Below are 7184 nucleotides of genomic sequence, written 5' to 3'. Positions count from 1 at the left end.
CTTACTAATTTCCTAATCACCCTTCACTCTGGTCAACTGCCAGTAGAGATGACCCAGCATAGTTCTCCTGAGGGAATTGTTACAGAATAAATCCGGCCTCAAGCCTTGCTCTGACATCCTATTCAGCATTGTGATCTCGTGTTTCTCATCAGCACCATCATATTCCCAACTACCTTACCCACTGGCCCTCGGGCTGGACTACTGCTGAGGTCACCCAAACTTGGACTTTGAGATTCAAAAACCATGAGCCGAACCTCTTTTCTTTATAAAGCTCCCAACCTAGGTACTTTGTTACAGCAACGACAAATGGGCTTATTCATTCTCCTCAGTGTGTAGAAAGATAACAGAGGCCTCTGTAGACTTTGCCTTAGAGAATTTTCTCCAGTGTGAGTCCCATGTTCTTCTTCTGTTTCCAAAGTGACTGATTTGTTTGCCTATCTCTATCTTTGCTTATACCTATAATCTTTATCTATCTATCTATCTATCTATCTATCTATCTATAATCTATGCATATACCTACAATATATGATCTATACTTATAATCTATATCTATAACCTATATCTATAACCTATATCTATACCTATAATCTATGTTTATATCTATATCTATATCTATATCTATATATATATATATACAATCTGTACTATGATTCACATCTATCTGTTTGTCCATCCATCTGTTCATCTGTCTGTCTGTCTGTCTGTCTGTCAGAATAGAGATTCCCATGTGGGATGTGATGTTTCCTCACAGCTCCACTGTTCAGTTTTCACAATATTAACACAGTGCTGACCTGACACACTGAGCGAAAGCTCGGTAACAAGCACAACAATTGTGTACACATCATAGTGATCGCCTTTCTCTGTTGGGTGGCATTCAGGCCACTTCTCAAGTCTTTCTCTTGCCTCTTAATTTTTTTTTGTCTTGAATTTATTGGATTTAAAATTGGGCTGGGAATATTTTTCTTTCTTGATGCCTATAAATTTGGTATCATAAACTATAAACAGATAACACAGAGTTGTGCCAGCAGCCTCCAATGTGAAGGATGAGCTCACATTTTCTTTTCTTTTCTTTCTTTCTTTCTTTCTTTTTTTTTTACTCTCTTATAATTTCATTTAATTGGTAAATGTTAACATACTCCAAGATATGTACTTTGTGCCAGAACGTTCTGACTGAGGCTTAATCGTGACTATTAGAACATTCCAATTTGGGATTTCCAAGGGAAAAAAAAAAATTCTTGACCAGTCAGGAAAACAAAAACCACACTAGATGTTTCAAACAGATGGCACTCAACACATGGGATTGGTTGCCCAGAAATTGGAAAGTTGAACTTAACCAGGAATTAGTAATTGCAAGGTGAGCTACCAGCCTAGGAGGAGAGGAACCAAAGGCAAATGGTACTCTTACCTGGTCCGAGAAGGGTTTGATGGAGTTGTTAGACCTCTGAGGAGGGTTCTAACCCAGGGCTCCATCAATGGCTGGCACTCCACTCCCTGAGGGTTGTGGTTCTGATGGGCTGTTTTCTCTGACATGGGTCAGACCAGCCCTTTTCTTCTCTAAAGGATACAGCAAGGTTGGCATTAGCAGTTATCAAAGGGCACTGAAGGGTTGAAGATAGGGTTAAAGGGTTTGCCGCTCCAGCATAAGGACCTGAGTTTGAATCCCCAGCAGCTATGTAAAAAGAAGTCCGCTATAGTGGTACATGGCTCTAACTCCAGTGCTGGGGAGGCAGAAACGGATGGATCCTGGGTACTCACTGGATGTAAACCATGAGCTTCAGGTTCACTGAGGGAGCCTGTCTGAATGGTAAGGTGAGTTAAGGTGGAGAGACAGCTCAGATGTCAAGACAAGGGCGGAGAGGGTGGGCAGTCCCTCTGTCAATCACTAGGGAAAGGACACATTGTCACCAGTCTTTCTTTCTTCTTTAGTCTTCCCTCCCTCCCTCCCTCCTCCCTCCCTCCTTCCCTCCTCTCTGTTCTTTCTCTTTCTCCTTTTCACCTCCCAACTTCTTCTTTTTCTTCTTTTCCCCTTTACTTCCTACCTTCCTTCCCCTCTCTTTCCTCTTCTCTTTCTTCCCATCCTTTCTTCTTCCTTCTTTCTTTGTTTCTTTCATCCTCCCTCCCTCCCTTCCTTTCCCCTCCCTCTCTCCCTCCTTCCTTTCTTTCCTTCTCTTCCCTCCCTCCCTCCCTCCCTCCTTCCCTTCCCTCCCTCCCTCTTTTCCTTCTTTCCTCCTTCCCTTCTTTCTCTCCCTTCCCTCCCTCCTTCCCTTCTTTCCCTCCTTTCTCTCTCTCCCTCCCTCCTTTTCACCTTTCCTCCCTCTCTTCTTTCCCTCCCTTCCCTCTCTCCTTCCCTTCTTTCCCTCCTTTCTCTCTCTCCCTCCCTCCTTTTTGCCTTTCCTCCCTCTCTTCTTTCCCTCCCTTCCCTCTCTCCCTCCCTCTTTTTCTCCTTCCCTCCCTTTCCTTCTTCCCTCCTTTCTTTCATCTCACTACGTATCTGAGGCTATCCTGGGAATTCTTTTCTCCTGCCTTCACCTTCTAAGTGCTGGGACTATAAGTTCTGTGCCACCTGGCATACTTGCTTTCTGTGGACACAAGGAAGAGGCGACCCAGATACCCCCTCAAGAGACATAGGACAAGGAAGTGTGCAGAACTTGGGTCCAAGAGGATAGCATCATATTCTCTGTGGAACAAGCTCTAAGTGTGTGGAGGGGTGCTGTGGACAGCACGTGTGCATGTGAGGGTGGGAGCTGCTGGTAGCTGGCAGTGGGTGTGGAGCAGAGGGAAGCTGAAGGGAGTCCACCTAAGTCTCAGGTGAAGCCTAAAGAGTGACCCTCTCTTTGGCCACCTGGGCAAGATGCAGGGACCGTTTCTCAGGGGGAGGAGGGAATCAGGGATTTATTGTTCAGTGGGGAGGAGGGAATCGAGGATCCATTGTCCACCTCTCACCTCTCCTAGTCTCCTTAAAGGCCTGTGTGCTGTTTCATGGTTCCTTTTTTAAGTGCATACTCTCTTCACGAGGCTGTTTCAATCACCTAGGGTTTGGTTAAGTTCAGTGCTGCTATAATTGGACGAGCTTCTGAAAAGTCCCCATCTCGTCTTTGCTTCCTCTTCCCATATAGAGCATTTCTGGCTTGGTTTGACCTTGTCATTTTTTGAGTCTCAAAGGCAGGTTTAGGAAGAGAAGAGGGTCCTGCACCTGACTCTAGCATCCTTGGGAGGGATCTGAGGCTACCCCTTCACACCCACCATCTTAGCACACATTCGGGCATGTACGCTGGAGACTGTTAGATACTGAACGCTGATTGGCTGAGTTTATTTTGTGTTCCTATCAGGGGAATGGTATTAAAAATCCCAGGCAAGGGCTGAGAAAATGACTTCATTGGTGTAGTACCTGCCATCTGAACACAAGGACCCAAGTTTGAATCCCAAGAATAAAAAGCCAGGCATGAAGACGTGTAACCCCAGAACAGGGGATGTAGGGATGGGAAGATCAGCAGGACAGGTCGTGGGGCTCATGGACAGGCAGACTAGCCAAATAGCTCCAGGTCAGTAAGAGAGCCTGTCTTAGAAAAGAAGGTGGAGAGCAATACAGGAAAACACAGCTCTTACCTCTGCATGCGTCTATTACCCAGCATGCATCAGCTCCCTTCATACACATATTCACAAAGTGCCTGGTAAGGTGCCACTATATGCACTGCCTAATGAAACGGAGACTGAGGCATGGAGTGGCCATGGAGAAGACTACAGAGAGGCCAGCAACTGCCTTAGCCGGAGCAGTGGAAAAGGCATCGTGTCAAAGGGTCTCCACTGTGATAGTCCCAACAATTATACAGTCCCTGGAGCTGGAAAGATAGCTCGGCAGCTAAGTGCTTTCTGCTCCTCTGGAGGTCCCAACACTCACCTTAGAAAGGACTCACAATTCTAGGTCCAAGGGATCCAGCACCCTCATCCAGCCTTTCTAGGCACTGCACACGCATGCATGCACGCATATGTGCACACACTTGCTTTCATGTATGCACGTGTGCTCACACATACACACATAAAATAAAAATAAACCCAATCTTAAAAAAAAAAAAGCGAATATGGTCTTTAACAAGGTCTGTGCTCTTTCAGAAGCAGCAGGGTCTCAGGAACTCAGCAGAAATTTCCCACAACGTATTCTTTTCCTCACATCTGAGGACATCTGACTACAGGCTACTCTCTTGGCCATGCTTGATGTCACTGATTTTCTTGGTCACCTTATTAAAAGCTATAGGTGTAGGGGACATAAGCCTGGTATTGGAAGGTGTTAGAGAGGTGCGTTTTTATGCAAGTGGATGTGTGTTTATACTCAAGTAGGCATGTATGTATATGAGCTTATGTGTGTGTGTGTGTGCATACACAGGCACATGTACATGGACTGGTGTGTGTGCACACAGATTTTTTTTTTTTTTTTGGTTAAGAGCCTAGCCTTTAACAGATGAGCTATCTCTCCGGCCCCATATAGGTAGGTGTTGGTACACAGGTGTGTGTGTGTGTGTGTGTGTGTGTGTGTGTGTGTGTGTGTGTGTGTATACACAGACAGTGTGCAAGGGCAGGCTTGTGTATGAATGTGCACATTCTACAGTGGCCGTGCTCAAACAACCCTCTCTGAGCAGAAACTCCCTCCCACTCTCTCTGACCAGCGTCCTGTCCGGGCTCGAGTGGGAACAGGGTGCCCTTGATGCTACCTGCCTGCCCCACCTCCGGTGCAGCCCTTCTCCCTGGCCAAAGAGGACAGCAGGCAGGACATTGGTACTCACTGGTGTGGGCTGTGCTTGGTACCCTGGTCCAGTTTCCCCAACATCAGATTCCAAGAGACCCTGCACGAACAGCCCCATTTCCTGTCCTCCTGGCTCCATCTCCTCACTGGAACTAGCAATCTGCAGGAAGCTTTTTCCAGCAGCCGAGAGCAGCAGCCAGGAGCAGCCACAGCAGCAGCCCGAGTAGCATCAGCAGCAGCAGGCAGCAGCACCCTCCAAATTGGGTCTCTAGCCCTTTAAATCTGCTCAGTTACCAAAAAAGAAGAGGCATCAGACCCTGTTAATTAAAGCTCGCCCTGGCCCATCAGGCTGAGGAGCTGCAGTGCTCTGTTCCTTCAGATGGCTTAGCGACTCTCCCCCAACTCCACAGCCATGGATCTTGGAGCACTTCTCCCGAGATCAGCAGGAGGTATGGTCCTTTCCGCTGGCTCGTGTGGCTCTAAATCAATAAGACACTAACTGCATGGACGCTGCCTGGCCCCCCTGGCTTCCCTCTTTCCCTCTTCTTCCTCTTCGGTTCCCCCCAGCTCAGGATCTAGTTGAGACAAATTAAGTCTTGATTCCCTGGGCTTTGGAGGGAAGGAGGGGAGGGAAGGGACGCTTTGGAGGGTGGTCCTCATTTGTTTGTTTTGGCCCTGGCTTCACCTAGCTGCTCAGGTGGTCTGCAGAAGTGGGGAAAACATCTTTAGTTCGGCTCTGGCTTGTGCAAAAGAAAAAAAAGAAAGAAAAAAAAAAAAGCATTTTCTCCTGGCTGGGTCTCTTGACCCTTGGTGATCATGAAAAAGGACGTCACCCTGACTCAGTTTGCTTTTCTGAAAGAAATCCATGATCTGCCACTCAGTCAGAAGACGGCTGTGCAGGCCATACAACTTTCTCTCCAGAAATCGTCCCAGAGGTGCCCCATGTCAACACCTGTCCCCATACCCTAGACTCTAAATGGTGCCAGGTTTGAGGGGGAAAAAAAAGCTTGCTGTCTGTTTTCAAAGATCCGTCACTCCTTCCCTCCTGCCTTTTGAGGAAACTCACTTCTAGCCCAGTCTGAAGCTCTCTTCTAAAGACTTGTTTTGATTTAGGAATCTGCCGGAGCCTGGCAGAGGGAAAAAGAGCGAGGGAGAGCGAGGGAGAGTGAGGGAGACTGAAGGAGAAAGATTTATTTTCTTTTCACATTGCACTTGTAAATTGTACATGGGCTCAGAGCACACATCCATCTACAAATTCTACTTGATTTGTCTCCACCCCCACAGCCTCCTTCTGGGGTGAACCTCTCCTCTCAGCCTAGACCCAAGGAAAAGGTTTCCCTTCAGTCAGCTTCCAGCTCTCCATAGATGACCCTGAAAGCCAGTTTCCGGAAGCTGGTGGCTTCTTTTTTCTGAATTCCGGGTCCATTGGATCCACTTGGCCTTGGGGCGGGGATTCCCATGGATGTCAACTTCTCATCAGGGAAGACTCATCTAGGAAGGAAACCCACCTTTGCTGATTTCTCCCAGTGACTCCTTTTTAAACCTGCTGGGTGAGGACCATCATTTCTAATGCATTAGGAGGAAGGTGAGCTGCAACCCAGTATGTCGGTAGGGTGTCTCCCCCCACACACCATTGTTGGCACCAACAGAGGTTCAAAATATTTGTTTGAACAGTAGTTCTTACGTGTGGAATCCTTTCCAACACCCTAGTCAAGGCTGGGTATTTCCTCTGGGTTAAGCATCTGCCTCCCACACACTGTAGGTCCAATGGAATCCATATTAGTAGAAAAACAAACTTCTCTACAGTGCAGAAACTCTCCGGTTAGGGGAGACTGTTCAACGCCTTAGAATGTAGCACATGATGAACTTGCCAGTCTCTGTGGGTACTGGTGGCAATTTGAACATCCCCCCCGAAAGACAACCCAGGAATAATTGTTCTCTGGGGGGAAAAGTCAGTAGCAGAGGGCTTCATCATGCAAGATGGAGAAGCAGAAAGTGGGAAGCAAGGTATGGTGTTTTTGCCCAGGGCTGTGCTTGCAGTCTCTCGGTGAACAGCTTCCCTGGGGATTGCAAACAGGACTGTGGCCATTGTCATCAGGATGAGTCCTGAGCACGCACAGCTGGAGGGTTCAGAGGTGAAGGGTCCACATGGTATCTCTTTCTCCTGTCCTTCCCAAAGCTGGAGCCCCCCCCACCCGCTGCTTTGTGTGCTGTTGTCCAAGTGTCAGCAGCCCCCTCCCAGGGGCTCTCTCAGGTTTTGTCGAGAGGCTTGGGATGGATATTATCACAAGTGATGTCTTTGTCCTGGCAGGGATGTATGAACAATAAGTGAATCAGAGGACTGTTGTTTACCCTCAACTGTTCCTTGCAAGTTAATGGTGTGTGTGTGATTTCAATTTACTAATATCTGCTGGCTTTCAAGTCGAGTAAAGCTTCCAGCGGGGTC

The 7184-nt window shown here is 47.5% G+C and overlaps 1 pseudogene across 1 annotated transcript; it reads right to left on the bottom strand.

Annotated features, from left to right (window-relative positions):
* Positions 1-988: 988 nt before the first annotated feature.
* Positions 989-4877, bottom strand: LOC308439327 (annotated as a pseudogene). Its single transcript has 3 exons — positions 4779-4877; positions 1406-1554; positions 989-995 (listed from the first exon to the last, which is right to left on the bottom strand). The product of its transcript is annotated as an uncharacterized misc_RNA (transcript).
* Positions 4878-7184: the final 2307 nt, after the last annotated feature.

This window comes from Micromys minutus, assembly GCF_963924665.1.
Source record: "Micromys minutus genome assembly, chromosome: 29".
NCBI classification, from domain to species: Eukaryota; Metazoa; Chordata; class Mammalia; order Rodentia; family Muridae; genus Micromys; species Micromys minutus.
The sequence above is the reverse complement of the archived record's forward strand: the minus strand, read 5'-3'. Positions and strand labels throughout refer to the sequence as shown.